Here is a 19133-nt window from a genome sequence, read left to right as displayed (position 1 = left end):
AACAAGACAACTAAGACCCTAATGCGAAATTACTAACCTAATACCCTTCCGAATTCCCTCTCTAACCCCTTCCAAACGGCTAAGCTCTATCCTTCTCTCAAATCCTAAAATCTCTCCCTTATCCTCCTTAATCCATGCATTTGACTTGATCCAACTCTCCTCTTACGTAATCCACTTAGGTTCCAACACTTACCCTTCCTCACATAAAAATAAATACTCTTATTTGCCAACACAGGGAATCGATCCCAAGTCTTCCCTTATGCTCCACACGCCACCTTTTTAGGAGCTTAGTGGCGTCACCCTTGCCACTCTACCAAAGCTCTTTTTGTGATACACTTTACCCACAACTTAATATAAGGGCACCTAGCCAGAACCCCTAACTCCTAAGTCTAAAATTTAAAAATTCAACCGGGTTTTGGCTAACTCATAAGCCTTCCATAAGCCCATTTACACACCCAAATTATGAATTCCATAATCACATACCAAATTTTAGAAAATTACATAAAATATCAAGAATCGCGAAAAACCCGAAAATCAGGATGTTACAACTCTACCCTCTTTAAAGAAATTTCGGCCTCGAAATTTACCTAATCCAAACAGTTGAGGGTGCTGCTGATGCATTGCATCTTCGGTCTCCCAAGTAGCTTCTTCCTTGCCATGGTTCCTCCAAAGTACCTTCACCAACGGGACTGACCTCCTTCTCAACACCTTGACATCACGATCAAGTATTTGGACAGGTTCCTCTTCAAAGGTCAAATTTGACCGTACCTCAACTTCTGCAACTGGCACGATATGAGTTGGGTCAGAACGATATCGCCTTAGCATGGACACATGGAAGACATCGTGAATGCGATCCAGTTCTGGAGGTAACTCCAGCTGATAAGCCACCGGCCCTATCCGCTTAGTGATTCGGTAAGGCCCAATAAACCGTGGGCTCAACTTACCCTTCTTACCAAATCTCAAAATCTTCTTCCAAGGCGAAACTTTCAAAAAGACCATGTCCCCTACCGCATATTCAATATCCTTACGCTTCAGATCGGCATAAGACTTTTGTCAATCCGCCGCCTCTTTTAACCTCTTCCTGATCACCCTAATCTTGTCTTCAGTATCAGCTACCAACTCTAGTCATAGTATTCTCCTTTCCCCCAATTCTGCCTAACAAGTAGGCGAACGACACCTTCGCCCATATAGTGCCTCATATGGAGCCATCTGAATACTTGCTTGGTAACTGTTGTTATACACGAACTCCGCCAATGGCAAATGGTCCTCCCAGCTGCCTCTAAACTCAATAGCACAACCCCTCAACATATCCTTTAAAATCTGAATAACCCTCTCCGACTGCCCATCCGACTGAGGGTGAAAAGCCGTACTAAAATCCAATCAAATTCCCAATGCCTCATGCAACTTCTGCCAAAACCGAGATGTAAATCTTGGGTCTCGGTCTGAAATTATCGATACTGGCACACCATGCAACCGTACTATTTCTGCCACATACAATCTGGCCAACTTCTGAAGTGAGTAATCGGTTCGGATAGGTATGAAATGAGCAGATTTCGTGAGTCTATCCACAATCACCCAAACCGAATCCTTCTTAGAAGGTGTCAACGGCAACCCACTCACAAAGTCCATAGTTACCCTTTCCCACTTCCAAAGTGGTATCTTTACCGGTTGTAACAATCCCGAAGGTAGTTGATGCTTGGCCTTCACTTGTTGACATGTCAAACATCTCCTTACAAATTCGGTCACTTCGCTTAAGCCCAGCCACCAATATTGCTCTCGCAAGTCTCGATACAACTTACTCCCTCCGGATGCATAGCACAAGGTCCATTATGTGCTTCTTTCAAAATCATCAATCTCAAGTCGAGTCTTTGGGCATACAAATTCTTCCTCGAAAACAAAGAACTCCTCACTATTTAACCCAAAGTCGATTCTCCCCTTCTCAACTTGTCAAACCGAGAAACCAACGAATCGTCCTCCAACTGCTGTTTAACTGTTCTACCCAAGTCGGTCTTACTTGCAACTCGCCAACAAACTTTCGTCATCATACAAACTTAGACGAGCAAACATCGCTTTAATTCCGCCACGCCCTTCGACTTAGCACATCAGCCATGACATTCGCCTTACCTGGATGATACTCGATCGAACAGTCATAGTCCTTTAACAACTCTATCCATCTTCACGCCTAAGATTCAGCTCCTTTTGAGTCGCAAGTACTTAAGACTCTTGTGATCCGTATAGATGATGCATTTCTCTCCATACGGTAATGCCTCCATATCTTAAGTGCAAAGATTACACGCCAATTCCAAGTCATGCGTAGGGTAGTTCACCTCATGCGGCTTAAGCTGTCGTGAAGCATAAGCGACTACTTTACCCTCTTGCATCAACACGCAGCCCAAACCTACATGGGACGCTGTACACAGTGAAATCCTTACTGCACTCGGTGAATCAAAATCGGCGCTCACAAAACCTTCTTCAACTTCTCAAAAGCCTCTTGCTGCTTATTTGTCCAAACAAAAGTTGCTCCCTTCCTTATAAGTTTCGTTAACGGTGCTGCCAACACAGAAAATCCTTCCACAAATCTCCGATAATAACCTACCAACCCCAGAAAACTTTGAATCTCTGTTACCGACTTTGGTGGCTTCCATTCCAAAATTGCTTCAATCTTTCGAGGGTCCACCTTGATCCCCTCGGCAGACACAACATGCCCCAAAAAGGTAACTTCCTTCAGCCAAAACTCGCACTTACTAAACTTTGCATAAAGTTGCTTCTCCCTTAACACTTGCAGCACTACACGAAGATGCTCATCATGCTTCTCTTCCGTTTCCGAATACACCAAGATATCGTCAATAAAAACGACTACGAACCGATCTAAGTATGGCTGGAATACCTGATTCATCAAATCCATGAATGCTGCCGGTGCATTAGTCAACCCAAAAGGCATTACCAAAAACTCGTAATGACCATATCGAGTCCTGAACGCCGTCTTATAAATATCCCCCTCTTTAACTCTTAATTGATACCGAAGGTCAATCTTAGAAAACACCAAGGCTCCTTTTAATTGGTCGAACAGATCATCGATTCTTGGTAACGGATACTTGTTCTTGATAGTCAGTTTATTCAACTGCCGATAGTCAATACACATTCGCATAGTCCCATCTTTCTTCTTTACGAACAGTACCGGTGCTCCCCACGGGGAAACACTTGGTCTTATAAACCCTCTATCCAACAGCTCTTGAATCTGAGCTTTCAATTCTAGCAACTCCTTTGGTGCCACCCTATAAGGTGCAATGGACACAGGAGCTATTCCAGGTAGTAAGTCGATTCCAAACTCGACTTCTCTGCTCGGGGGTAATCCAGGAAGTTCATCTGGGAATACATCCTGAAATTCCTTAATAGTCCTAATCGACTCTACCGTTATCTCCTCAAGTCCTGTTTGACTTATAAGGGCCAAGTACGCCTCACAACCTTTCCGAATCAACTTCTTGGCTCTTAAAGCTGAAACAATATTGGACAAGTAGTCCCTTCGTTCCCCTATGACCATTATCTCCTCATCTTCGGCAGTTCTTAGTACCATCCTTGTAATATCCTAAATTAGGGCTTAATCGGAATAGTGGTTTCGTGACCACAAATCCGAGATAGAAATAATTATTTTACAATGATTTTGATGTTTATGATATGATTGCATGATTGTGTGAAAATTTCGTGATGAAATTCTATGCCTAAAGTGCTTAAATTGAAAATAGGGACTAAATCGAATAAGTTGCAAAACTTGCATTCTAGAAGTTTTTAGTATGAAATTGTTTTGGAATATTAATGAGGAGGTCTTAAATAGCAATTTTACCAATTTTAAGTTCATGGAAAAATTAGGACATGGAAGGAATTTTTGGAAAGTTTAGTAGTAAGGGTATTTTGGTCATTTAGTTATTAAAATGAATTAAAAACAAAATTAAAAGCCAATTTTGTCCATCTTCTTCATTAGGCCGAAATTTCAAGGGTTCTCCATAGCTAGGGTTTGTTTCAAGCTTCCAAGCTCCATAGTAAGTGATTCCAAGCCCGTTTTTAATGATTTTTACGTTTTGAGATCCCTAGAACTCGATAAAGCTTATGTTAGCAATAATTTAACCTAGGGTTTATATTTGGAAAAATACCCATAGGTGAAATTTGTGTATTTTGATGTTTTATGATAGAATATGAAGTTTTAAATTATGTTAGACAACTTGTACTACTCGATTTTAAGCAAAAACGAGTAAAAGGGCTTAATCGGTAAAAATACCTAATAGTCACAAGTACATGTTAGAGTGAGAATTTGATGTTGCCATAGAAGAGAAAAGTGATCAGCATGTTGTAAAACATAAGAATAAGGAATAAAGTTTAATCCAGAGCCTAGGGGCAAAAATATAAATATGCAAAAGTTTAGGGGTAAAATTGTAATTTTGCCAAAATTTGAGTTAAGGATTAATTTGATAATGTGAGTATTAAATAAGCTAAATGTGTTATTTTAGATCAAGAAAGACGTGGAATCGACCTCAATCGAGGAAAAGAAAAGATTGTGGACTAAATTGCAAAATCTTTGTATTTTGGTACCAAGGTAAGTTCATGTGTAAATAATGTAGCATAATTGTTATTTTTAAGTTATTGATATTAATTATGTGTTATGCTGAATTTTATTATGAAATGTATGCTTTGTGGTTAATTTCAAATAATATGTAAATTATGTGAACTACTTGTTAAATATAATTGTTACCGAGTATTTATTTCGGCATTCTACGGAAGACGGCAAGGATAAGTGTTCGAGGAAAAAGCCCGTTTGAACCTTACGAATAGATTAGGATACAAGTGACATGTCACTAGGATGGTTGAGCATCTGAACTCGTTGAGTTGAGTCCGAGTTCACTTATGGATGCGAATGTCCGAACTCGTTGAGTTGAGTCCGAGTTCGTGAGATGTAACTAGGCATCCGAACTCGTTGAGTTGAGTCCGAGTTCACTTATGGATGCGAACGCCCGAGCTCATTGAGTTGAGTCCGAGTTCGCTTATGGGCGGGTTACATGATTGCTTGATTGAATATGTGGCACTTATGTGCAAGTTATCCATGTATCCGAATTATATTCCGATGTGTTCAACGGGTAAAGTTCTACTCAAATGGAGGAAAATTTCGAGATGTAAAGAGACGATTGGTAAGTGATATGAAATGGATATTTTGGACAGGTATGTATTTAACCCTCGGGTTGAGTATTGATACAACCACGATAAGGTAATAAGATGATGAAGAATGATTAAAAATGTGATATGTGTTTTAGTGATGTATGCTAATGTTGACTGGTATAACTGCTTGTTATGTTACTTATTATTTGCATATGAACTTACTAAGCATTTATGCTTACTCCTCCTTCTTACTCATTGTAGTTTTGGACAAGCTAGCTCAGAGTCGGGATAGGTCGAAGGCTCACCACACTATCCGTAAGATTTTTGGTAAATGGCTTGTAAATTTAAGTATGGCATGTATAGCAATATACCCATTTTGTGCAAATGATCTTATGGTATGGTTGTGAAATGGTTGAGGAAATGCTTGATAATGATAAATTATGAAAATGGTTAGTTTAGATTATGTTTGATGTTAAGGAAAATTATTAAGATACTTAGTGCATAAAAACTCATAAAAAGGATGAAATTTACCATAAACAGAATATCGCAGCAACACTAACGCGAGTTTGAAAATTTACTAAAAATCATAGAAATTGAATTTGGTGGTGAAATACATATCAAATTGAAGCTTATTATGTCTAGTTTCACATGAAACAAATGAAACAAGTAAAGGAATTATATGTTAGAAGATATTTTAATTTTAGTGAAATAGAGTCATAGCAGTTTCTGAATCCCCTGTTCCTACTTTAGAAATTCACCATAAATTGTAAAGATATAATTAGATGGTGTATTTTATATCCTCAGAATCCTTATTGAGTCTAGTTTTAGTATAAACAAACCTCATAGTCATATGAATTTTTTACAGAGAGAAATGTGGTTCGTAGTAAACAGAGGTTAGACCAGTTGAGTCTTGAAACAGGGGTAACTTTAACTAAACTGTACTAATTGGCCCAAACAAAAATTCTAGAAAACAATTAGTAGATAGTTTTATGAGTCTAGATTCAGGAAAATTTACAGATCTTAATTTCGAGTTTCAGAACTCGAGATATGATTTTTCTTGTGACTGTGGACGCAAGTAGCTTAAAAGTCGTGAATGTAGAAACAAATAATTCAAAGTTCTAAAATGTTAAACTAAGCTTAGTAACACCTCATACTCGACTCCGCAAGCGGTCTCGGGTGTGGGGCGTTACATTTAGTGGTATCGAGCAGGTTTAGTCGGTTCTCGGACTACGTGTTGTATGTACGGATTTTGCTATACATGCCATATGTATGAATTGTGATACTTGTGACGACTTGACCTTTTTAAATGAAATTTTTTTTATATAGTAAATGAATCCCGATCCCTCTGTGGTAGATGAAGTACAAAGTAATGCGCCAGCTCTGGCTGATGGAGCAGCGCCGACTGAAAACCCACCCCTCACTGTTGGTTAGGGAGGAGGGAAAGGGATCGGAAGCCTTTCTCCAAATGATGAGTGCATGGTACACTTTGAGTTCGTTCAATGCGAACCCAAATGTACGACCTCCCCACCTCCCCAATTCCTCAACCTATGCCTCCAATGCCTCAAGGAGTGGATATGATAAAATTTCACAGAACCCCGTTGATAGAATTAAGTAAACAAGGGGTGAAGAATTTAGAGCAAATATTGATGATGATGCAGAAAGCGAGTTCGCTTGAAAATTCTATCCGGTATTTGATGAATTATCTTGTACACCAAGAATGTTTGAAATGTGCTACATCTTTGTTGAGAGATTCAGCCTATAATTGGTGGAAGACTTTGATTTGATGGTACCGAAAGAGAGGGTAACTGGGAATTCTTTCAAGAAGAGTTTCGGAAGAAATATATTAGTGAAAGATTTATTGATCAGAAATGTAAAGAGTTTCTTAAGCTGAAACAAGGTAATATGATAGTCTCAGAATATGAAAGAGAGTTTGTTCGATTAAGTAAGTATGCTAGGGAATATGTTCCTACAGAAGCCAAGATGTGCCGACGATTTGAAGACGGGCTTAACGAAGACATTAAGGTATTTGTTGGGATCCTTGAACTAAAAGAAATGGTGGTACTTGTCGATCGAGCTTGCAAGGTGAAGAATTCTCAAGGAAAAGAAAAGGTAGAATCAAACACGAAATTGGAAGAAAAGACCAATGAGTAATGCACCCTCACAGCAGAATCGAAAAGTCAAGAAATATGAATCCTCGTTCCCAAGTTTCATTTGGGCAATCATATGGAAATTTTAAAAAGCGAAATGTGGGTCCTAAATCTCGGACTACTTCATGGCTAGTGTGGGAAATATGAGATTTGTTAAACCCGAAAAGCCGTGTGTGGTAGAAATCATTTTGGTCCGTGCAGAGCAAATGAATGTTTTCGATGTGGTTCTCCGGATCATTTTATTAGAGACGCCCAGAGAGTCGAGAAAGAAAAATTTCGAATGTAAAAGCTAGTGGTGCGGACTCGAGGGAAGGTATCCGAGAAAAGTTGGAAGTGAAACAAGTAGTAAGAATGTAGCCGAGGATGCACCGGTTAGACTTGAAGGAAGGGCTCGGCTAGAACTTATGCTATTAAAGCGTGAAGATTCTTCCTCACCGATGTGATTACCGTACATTTTCTCTATAATGTTAATGTTATTGCTTTGATTGATCCGGTTCTACTCATTCATATGTGTGCATGAAATTGGTGTCTAGTATGAATATACCGTTGAGAATACGAAATTTATGATTAGAGTGTCGAATCCGTTAGGCAAATGTGTATTGTTGATAAAGTATGTAAGAAATGTCCTTTAATGATTCGGGATCATTACTTTCCTACCGACTTGATGTTGTTGCCGTTTGATAAATTTGATGTTATTTTGGGTATGGATTGGTTGACATTGCATGATGCTATAGTAAATTGCAAAGAAAAGGTTATAGAATTAAAGTGTGGAAATGGTGAAACTCTGCGGGTTGAATCGGATAAATCGAGGCATTGCCTAGTGTGATTTCTTCAATGTCGGCTCAAAGATATCTCGAGAAAGGGTTATGAAGCTTATTTGGCGTATGTAATTAATACAAAAGAAGTTGAAAAGAAAGTTGAATCGGTCTTGGGTTGTGTGTGAATTTGCGACGTATTTCGGAAGAATTGCGGGTTTGCCTCCGTGGAAGTAGAATTTGGTATTGATTTGATACCGGGAACAGCTCCGATCTCGATTGCTCCATATAGAATGGCACCAACAGAGTTGAAAGAATTAAAGTCACAGTTGCAAGAGTTGACTGATAAAGGCTTTGTGAGACCGAGTTTTTCACCTTGGGGTGCTCCCGTGTTATTTGTGAAAAAGAAGGATGGTTCTATGAGATTATGTGTTGATTATCGGCAGTTAAACAAGGTGACAATCAAAAACAAGTATCCGTTGCCGAGAATTGATGATTTGTTTGATCAGCTAAAAGGAGCGACATGGTTTTCAAAGATTGACTTGAGATCTGGGTATTACCAACTGCGGGTAAAGGAGTCGGATGTACCTAAAACTGCTTTTAGAACAAGGTATGGTCATTATAAATTTTAGTTATGCCATTCGGATTGACAAATGCTCTCTTGTGTTTATGGATTTAATGAATCGCATATTTCGCCATACTTGGACAAATTTGTTGTGGTGTTTATAGATGATATTTTAATTTATTCAAAAGATGAGACAGAGCATCTTTGAGCATTTGAGGATAGTTTTGCAAACTTTGAGAGATAAGCATTTGTATGCTAAGTTTAGTAAAAGTGAATTTTGGCTCCGGAAGTTGGATTTTTGGGTCATATTGTTTCAGGTGATGGTATACGGGTTGATCCTAGTAAAATTTCAGCCATTGTTGATTGGAAACCACCGAAAAACGTAACTGAAGTTAGAAGTTTCTTGGGGCTAGCTGGGTATTATCGGCGGTTTGTAAATGGATTTTCTATAATTGCTGCTCCTATAACTAGATTACTCCGAAAGGATGTTAAATTTGAATGGACGGAAGAATGTCAACAGAGTTTTGAAGAATTGAAAAAGTTATTAACAGAGGCACCAGTGTTAGTACAGCCCGAATCAGGTAAAGAATTTGTGGTGTATAGTGATGCTTCTCTAAATGGTTTGGGGTGTGTGCTCATGCAAGAAGGAAAAGTGGTGGCATATGCTTCGAGGCAGTTAAAACCTCATGAGAGGAATTATCCTACTCACGATGTGGAATTGGGCTGCGGTGGTGTTTGCTTTGAAAATTTGGCGACATTATTTGTATGGTGAAAATGTCGGTATATACCGACCACAAAAGTCTTAAGTACTTGATGTCACAAAAAGACTTGAATTTGAGACAACGAAGATGGTTGGAGTTGTTGAAAGATTACGAGCTTGTTATTGATTATCATCCGGGAAAAGCGAATGTGGTTGCTGATGCTTTGAGCAGAAAGTTGTTGTTTGCTTTGAGAGTTATGAACACTCAGTTGAAAGTGTCAAATGATGGTTCGATTCTAGCAGAGTTAAGAGCAAAACCAATGTTTTTACAAGAGATTTCTGAAACTCAGAAAAATGATCAAGATTTGCTAGCCAAAAGAAAACAAAGGTGAAGTCGACACGGGATCGATTTGAAATTGGTTCGATGGGTGCTTAATGTTTAAAGATCGGATTTGTGTATCAAGAATGAGGAATTGATTCAAAAGATCCTCTGAAAGCACATAGTGGTTATTTCTCGATTCATCCGGGTAGTACGAAAATGTATAATGACTTGAAGAAAATGTATTGGTGGAATGGAATGAAAAGAGATATATCGAGTTTGTGTCCAAATGCTTAATTTGTCAACAGTGAAAGTGAACACCAAGTACCTTCAGGATTACTCCACCTATTATGGTTCTGAATGGAAATGGGATCGGATTACTATGGATTTTGTTTCAGATTGCCATTGACTCGGAAAGAAAGATGCCATCTGGGTAATAGTTGATAGATTAACTAAGTCGGCTCATTTTATCCCTATGCGTCTAATTATTCTCTTAACAAGTTGGCTGAACTGTATATTAAAGAAATTGTTAGATTACACGGAATACCATTATTGATTATTTCAGATAGAGATCCAAGGTTTACCTCGCGGTTTTGGCAAAAGTTGCAAGACGCGTTAGGTACGAAGTTAAATTTCAGTACTACTTTTCATCCACAAACTGATGGACAATCAGAGAGAGTAATTCAGATTCTTGAAGACATGCTCAGATGTTGTGTATTGGAATTTCAAGGAAGTTGGGAAAGATATTTGCCGTTGGTAGAATTTGCTTACAACAATAGCTATCAGACGAGCTTGAAAATGGCACCTTATGAAGCATTGTATGGTCGCAAGTGTCGAACGCTTTGTATTGGATGAACTCAAGGAAAATCAGATTTATGGAGTTGATTTAATAAAAGAAATCAAAGAAAAGTGAAGATAATTCGAGATTGTTTGAAAGCTGCTTCAGATAGACAGAAATCTTATGCAGACCTAAAGCGAAAGGACATTGAGTTTCAAGTTGGTGATAAGGTATTTTTGAAAGTGTCTCCATGGAAGAAAGTCCTTAGATTTGGACGAAAGGGCAAGTTAAGTCCCCGTTTTATTGGACCGTATGAAATAATTGAAAAAGTTGGATCGGTTGCATATCGGCTAGCTTTACCACCCGAATTAGAAAAGATTCATGATGTGTTTCACGTATCTATGTTACGTCGGTATCGTTCAGATCCTTCACATATAATTTCACCGACAGAAATTGAACTGCGACCTGATATGACTTATGAAGAAGAACCGATTAAGATTTTAGCTCGAGAAGTCAAACAACTAAGAAATAAAAGTGTTGCACTTGTGAAAGTGTTGTGGCAAAAGCATGGGGTAGAAGAGACTACATGGGAAACTGAAGAAACTATGAGAAACCAATACCCACACATGTTTACCGGTAAGATTTTCGAGGACAAAAATCTTTAAAAGGGGGGGAGAGTTGTAATATCCTAAATTAGGGCTTAATCGGAATAGTGGTTTCGTGACCACAAATCCGAGATAGAAATAATTATTTTACAATGATTTTGATGTTTATGATATGATTGCATGATTGTGTGAAAATTTCGTGATGAAATTCTATGCCTAAAGTGCTTAAATTGAAAGTAGGGACTAAATCGAATAAGTTGCAAAACTTGCATTCTAGAAGTTTTAGTATGAAATTGTTTTGGAATATTAATGAGGAGGTCTTAAATAGCAATTTTACCAATTTTAAGTTCATGGACAAAATTAGGACATGGAAGGAATTTTGGAAAGTTTAGTAGTAAGGGTATTTTGGTCATTTAGTTATTAAAATGAATTAAAAACAAAATTAAAAGCCAATTTTTGTCCATCTTCTTCATTAGGCCGAAATTTCAAGGGTTCTCCATAGCTAGGGTTTGTTTCAAGCTTCCAAGCTCCATAGTAAGTGATTCCAAGCCTCGTTTTTAATGATTTTTACGTTTTGAGATCCCTAGAACTCGATAAAGCTTATGTTAGCAATAGTTTAACCTAGGGTTTATATTTGGAAAAATACCCATAGGTGAAATTTGTGTATTTTGATGTTTTATGATAGAATATGAAGTTTTAAATTATGTTAGACAACTTGTACTACTCGATTTTAAGCAAAAACGAGTAAAAGGGCTTAATCGGTAAAAATACCTAATAGTCACAAGTACATGTTAGAGTGAGAATTTGATGTTGCCATAGAAGAGAAAAGTGATCAGCATGTTGTAAAACATAAGAATAAGGAATAAAGTTTAATCCCGAGCCTAGGGGCAAAAATGTAAATATGCAAAAGTTTAGGGGTAAAATTGTAATTTTGCCAAAATTTGAGTTAAGGATTAATTTGATAATGTGAGTATTAAATAAGATAAATGTGTTATTTTAGATCAAGAAAGACGTGGAATCAACCTCAATCGAGGAAAAGAAAAGATTGTGGACTAAATTGCAAAATCTTTGTATTTTGGTACCAAGGTAAGTTCATGTGTAAATAATGTAGCATAATTGTTATTTTTAAGTTATTGATATTAATTATGTGTTATGCTGAATTTTATTATGAAATGTATGCTTTGTGGTTAATTTCAAATAATATGTAAATTATGTGAACTACTTGTTAAATATAATTGTTACTGAGTATTTATTTCGGCATTCTACTAAGACGGCAAGGATAAGTGTTCGAGGAAAAGCCCGCTTGAACCTTACGAATAGATTAGGATACAAGTGACATGTCACTAGGATGGTTGAGCATCCGAACTCGTTGAGTTGAGTCCGAGTTCACTTATGGATGCGAATGTCCGAACTCGTTGAGTTGAGTCCGAGTTCGTGAGATGTAACTAGGCATCCGAACTCGTTGAGTTGAGTCCGAGTTCACTTATGGATGCTGACGCCTGAGCTCGTTGAGTTGAGTCCGAGTTCGCTTATGGGCGGGTTACATGATTGCTTGATTGAATATGTGGCACTTATGTGCAAGTTATCCATGTATCCGAATTATATTCGATGTGTTCAACGGGTAAAGTTCTACTCAAATGGAGGAAAATTTCGAGATGTAAAGAGACGTATTGGTAAGTGATATGAAATGGATATTTTGGACAGGTATGTATTTAACCCTCGGGTTGAGTATTGATACAACCACGATAAGGTAATAAGATGATGAAGAATGATTAAAAATGTGATATGTGTTTTAGTGATGTATGCTAATGTTGACTGGTATAACTGTTTGTTATGTTACTTATTATTTGCATATGAACTTACTAAGCATTTATGCTTACTCCCTCCTTCTTACTCATTGTAGTTTTGGACAAGCCACTCGAGAGTCGGGATAGGTCGAAGGCTCATCACACTATCCGTAAGATTTTTGGTAAATGGCTTGTAAATTTAAGTATGGCATGTATAGCAATATACCCATTTTGTGGAAATGATCTTATGGTATGGTTGTGAAATGGTTGAGGAAATGCTTGATAATGATAAATTATGAAAATGGTTAGTTTAGATTATGTTTGATGTTAAGGAAAATTATTAAGATACTTACTGCATAAAAACTCATAAAAGGATGAAATTTACCATAAATGAATACCGCAGCAACACTAACGCGAGTTTGAAAATTTACTAAAAATCATAGAAATTGAATTTGGTGGTGAAATACATATCAAATTGAAGCTTATTATGTCTAGTTTCACATGAAACAAATGAAACAAGTAAAGGAACTATATGTTAGAAGATATTTAATTTTAGTGAAATAGAGTCATAGCAGTTTCTGAATCCCCTGTTCCTACTTTAGAAATTCACCATAAATTTTAAAGATATAATTAGATGGTGTATTTTATATCCTCATAATCCTTATTGAGTCTAGTTTTAGTATAAACAAACCTCATAGTCATATGAATTTTTTACAGAGAGAAATGTGGTTCGTAGTAAACAGAGGTCAGACCAGTCGAGTCTTGAAACAGGGGTAACTTTAACTAATAAAATGTACTAATTGGCCCAACCAAAAATTCTAGAAAAAAATTAGTAGATAGTTTTATGAGTCTAGATTCAGGGAAAATTTACGGATCTTAATTTTGAGTTTCGTAACTTGAGATATGATTTTTCTTGTGACTGTGATGCAAGTAGCTTAAAAGATGTGAATGTAGAAACAAATAATTCAAAGTTCTAAAAATGTTAAACTAAGCTTAGTAACACCTCATACTCGACTCCGGCGACGGTCTCGGGTGTGGGGGCATTACAATCCTTTTTGCAGCACAATCCAACGTCACCTTGTGCTTAGTTAACCAGTCCATTCCCAAGATAAGATCAAAATCCCAAAATGGCAGCTCCATCAAATCTCCTTCAAAGATTTTATCTTGTGTCACTAACGGTACTGCCCTAAAAATTTTATCTACCTTAACCGAATGTCCCAATGGACTTATCACTGATACCCCACTCACAGTCTTCTCAGGAAGCACATCCAAAGCCCCAGATACATCACAAGCAACATACGAGTGGGTGGAACCCACATCAATCAAAGCAGTGTAAGGCATGCTATGGATGAAGAACGTACCCGTTATAACATCAGGAGCATCTCCCTCCTCACGACGTCGTACAGCATAAACCAACACCGGTTGTCGAGCTTCAGCATGTCCAGCACCTCTGCCAGGTGCCCCACGTCCTCGTTCATTACCATTGCCACCTCTACCTTGCCCACGACCCCTCTGTGGTGATGGTCCTCCTCGCCGTGGTTGGACATCCCTTTGCTCTGCTGCTAGCTCCTGAGCTGTCCTCCGAGGTCACTCTCTGAACTTATGCTCCTTAGACCCACATCGAAAACATGCTCCAGTTCATTTCCAGCACTCCCCCATATGCACCTTACCACAGTCCCTGCAAGCCTGCAGTCTATAAGTATTTACTGGAACTGCTCGAACTGGTTCCTCTATCCTTGCTCTTTTAACATTTCGATTCGCGGCACTTGAGGGTCTAAAACCCCTCTTGAATCTGGGTCGATCCTTCTCACGATTCTGTCGCTCAGTCAGCTTCACCTCCTCGGCTATTTTTACCTTTTCTACAAATGCAGCAAAACCACGCTCCCTCTGTGGAGCTATTAATATCCTAAGCTCGTCGCGGAAACCATCCTCAAATCGGACACTGCGCTCATATTCAGTTGCCACAATGCCACTAGCATATCGACTCAGCCTCAAAAATTCTACCTCATACTCTGCTACAGTCTTATCACCTTGAGTCAGATTCAAGAATTCCTTCCGACGAGCATCCACATGGCTTGCTCCAACATACCTCCCTTTAAAAGCCGTTTTGAACAATTCCCAAGTTACTTGCTCAATTGGGGTACTCTCCCTTACGGTGGTGATCCACCAACAGTATGCCTCGTCCCGTAGCAAATGACACGCTCCTTTCACTTTTTGCTCCATTGAGCGATCTAGATCGTCCATGATCCGCTTCATGCCTCTAGCCAATATTCGCCACATTTAGGGCTACTCTAGATACACCCCTAAATACTTCTGCTCCGTTGGCCCGGAGTCGCTCCGATATAGACCCCCTATTCACCGTCCCAGTACTAGCTCCAGCCACTATTTCTAAAACCCTTAACATGGCTTGGGATAAAGCGTCATCCCCCGCAGCCCGATCATAAGACCCAGTCTCCGTTGCTTGTGGCACAGATGGCTCCTCAGCTGGCCTATGCCCTGAGGATGAAGATTCAGCTTGCACCCTTCCGCGACCACGTCTGCAGCCTCATCCACGAGCTCCTCTTGTACTCATATCAAATTTTCTGTTTACGAGTTTTATGAAATTAGTATAACGTTCCACTGTTTATTAAGAAAATGTCTTATGGAGATATAGCAGTTCAAGGATTGTTTTCGTATCATCGTAGCCTAGCTACAGCCTCATTCCTCATGCTTACTGCTCTACCCTAGCTAAAGTATCATAGTAGGGTCTCAATACTATTCATAATATCATATCATATATCATAAAGAAAATATACTTACGACTTGGTGCGGAGATTCAGGTGCGCCACTTCTTTCTTCAATCCGAACTTGAAAACCATGTTTTTAATCACCAAAATAGAAATTTAAAAACTTTGATTTGAAAACTCCTTTATTTTGAACTCTTGATTTAAAACAGAAAAACTTGTACCTTTTAAAATATATTCCCATAAAACATCTAAAAAAACCATATTCAAAAATACCCTTTTAGGCCTAAGTTTTCGAAAACATTTTTGGACCCGATCCACAGCCGAGTTGTTGCAACTTAGCTCTGATACCACTAAATGTAACACCCCAAACCCAGCCCAGACGTTATGGCCGAATCTGACGTGCCACATTGGAGTTGAAAACCCACGTTCCGTTTTAGTGTTTTAAAACCATATATTTTGTTGAGTTAACAAGGTGTATGGAACGGGCACCGTAGGTATCCGAGATAGAGGAGGTGAGCCATGAAGGTCGCTTAAGTACCAAGCTCTTTGATTGGATCCAATCCTAGACATGCCCACAACCATAGCCACACTTTTTTATATCGAGTTTAAATTTGTTTAAGTGAACGACTTTGATAAATCGACTAATCGTGGTGTTGAACTCTTTTGAAAACAAGTATCGTTTTGAAAACACGTCCTAAGTCTAGCCTATTTGAATAATTATCAACCAGGTTTGAAGTTATTAAAATTAAAATAATCCCGAAAAGAAATAAAAGGAAAGTTAAAATGGCCTTATTACAACCCAAAAATAAATAATAATTAAAGGGAAACTAATGAAAACCAACGCTTATTTAAAAGTCCAAAGACAATCACCGTGGCTACTCAATCCCCCGCCCAAGTCCCCACATCAAGGCTCACCTGCAAGGTTAAGGAAAGGGGGTGAGTTTGGAAACTCAGTGTGCAACAAGCCCCTTTCAGAGCCCAAAACAATAACAGCCTGTTGGGTCTAAGCCCAAAACCAATCTCAAACATGTACTGGGCCATAGCCCTTTTCATATTTCATAATTCATAACACTGGGCTGAAGCCTTTTCATATTTCATATTACTGGGCCGAAGCCTTTACTGTAAACGGTACGGCCCAAAGGCCCATTTTTATGTCACATGTAATGTCAATGAAAGAATGCAACCCATTTGGGGAGGCTACTCAACCCACCATCCGCTACTCTCCACCCGTACCAACCAACACACCATGTGGGGATTAACTCGACCCACCCCGCCATAACTCTCCACTGGTAGCATAGCTACTTTATCATATAACTGGAGGCCTAGCCTCTTTTAATAACTAGGGCAAAGCCCTTTTTTAATAACTGGGGCATAAGCCCTTTAATAACTGGGGCATAAGCCCTTTTAATAACTGGGGCATAAGCCCTTTTAATAACTGGGGCATAAGCTCTTTTGCACTTCCTCCATCCATATAAACACCCAACCCAATGCATTTATGAACATCTCGTGTGCATATCATACATATCATGTGCATATCATACATGTCATGTGCATATCATACATATCATGTTTATCAAAATCCCATGCATTAAGTTCATATATAAACCCTAGGGGTATAATGGTCATTTTTGCCTAGGGGCAAAACGGTCATTTTCATATTATAAGGGTAATCTTGTAATTTTACCAAAAATTAGGGTTTCCATGTTCATTAACGGTTACAAACAATTCATGGATGCAAACAGTGATTCTGGCCCATTTTTAGCGAAAACGAGTTATTGGGCCAAAAACCCCTAATGGGCCCTACTTAGCCGATTCTGTCATCTAAGCCCATTTAGCCTATATCCATAACAGTATTAACAGTTTTAACATGCAATTTAACAGATTTCCATTTCCTACCAAATTTACCCAAATGGGCCCGAAAGCCTATTGGGCCCTAATTCAGCCCCTCGAGGCCCAACTTACCGTGAACGCCAAAAACACGTCCTTACCGTTTCCATTATTCCCGATCATCATCTCATCGATTCTAACTAACTAGTGAGAGTTCGCTTGCTCACAAGTCCTCGAAATGCCGGAATTTCGGCATTTCGGCTTTTCGGCATTTATCGCTTTAAGTTATGAAAAGGGTTCGTTACACACCTGTTTGGTGATATTCATCGACGAGATCTCCTACACGATTTCTCCTATAATCCATCGTTAATAATCAGCTTCCCATAATTGAACCAAACCTCAAATCATCTAATACTAATACTTACACATTTGGCCACCATCCATAATGGCCTTAGGAATCTTACCTTTGTCGCGATTGATGACTAGGTCTAGCCACTCCGGTGATCCAAGCTACTCCAAGTCGACACTACACCTTGATGCTCCTTCAATAAATAAACCAAAAAATATTAAAAGAAGACCCCATAAGGCCTACACCCACATTCGGCCACCTCCCTAAACTAGAGGGGTTTCGGCTTTTGGCCATAGTTACACTAGGAATTGTTTAGAGTTTGAACACTTACCACAGTCTTCCTCCTCTTGAATCCGGATGCCTAAAAGGTAAAGGAATTGAACGCCAACTATTGAAAAGGAATGAAAAGGTTGCAGGTCACAAAGAATCGGCACCCACCTATCTTCACTGATTTCGGCTTTTTGCGGTATTTCGGCAGAAGTAGAGATTAAAGAAAGAAATAATAAATGAGTAGAGGAAAGTAATAGGCTGGATTTTGAAAAAGAAAAGGGAGAAAAGATGAGAGGAAGGATGGTAGATTCGCTTAGGGAAGAAAAAGAAGAGAAAAACTAAAACAAAAGAGAAAACAGCACAGCTAAGACCCTAATGCCGAAATTACTAACCTAATACCCTTCTGCCGAATTCCCCTCTCTAACCCCTTCCAAACGGCTAAGCTCTATCCTTCTCTCAAATCCTTAAAATCTCTCCCCTTATCCCTCCTGAATCCATGCGTTTGACTTGATCCAACTCTCCTCTTACGAGAATCCACTTAGGTTCCAACACTTACCCTTCCCCGCACATAAAAATAAATACTCTTATTTGCCAACACAGGGAATCGATCCTGTGTCTTCCCTTATGCTCCACACGCCACCTTTTTAGGAGCTTAGTGGCGTCACCCTTGCCACTCTACCAAAGCTCTTTTTGTGATACACTTTACCCACAACTTAATATAAGGGCACCTAGCCAGAACCCCTGTAACACCCTGAATTTGGGCCTAGAAGTTTTGGGCCTTGAGCATTGGAGTGGTTGAAGGTAGCTTATAATATTTTGTTGTGCATGTAAATTTCGCTAATGAAGGCTTGTTTTAGTGGTTAAATATGTTGAGAAGTGTTGGAGAAGTCCTGGGTTTAAACCTGGACTCTAGCAAAAAAAAATTTGGTTTAAGGTGAATCAAACCACAGGTGTAGTAGGTAGGCCTTAAGAATATTGTTGGAGATATTGTGACACAAAAGCCTTGTGGTCTAGTGGCAAAGTAGCGCCACATAAGAGGGAGGAAGGTTGCGTTATAGAGGTGGCAAGGAGGTCCAGGTTCAAACTCATGGCAAGCGAAGAGCATTTATTTTGCTAACAAGGGGTGGCAAGAGTGGTGTTGAATTTAAACTCGATAATGG

The sequence above is a fragment of the Gossypium arboreum genome, chromosome 12 (assembly GCF_025698485.1).
Source record: "Gossypium arboreum isolate Shixiya-1 chromosome 12, ASM2569848v2, whole genome shotgun sequence".
Classification (NCBI taxonomy): Eukaryota; Viridiplantae; Streptophyta; class Magnoliopsida; order Malvales; family Malvaceae; genus Gossypium; species Gossypium arboreum.
Note: the sequence above shows the minus strand (reverse complement) of the source record.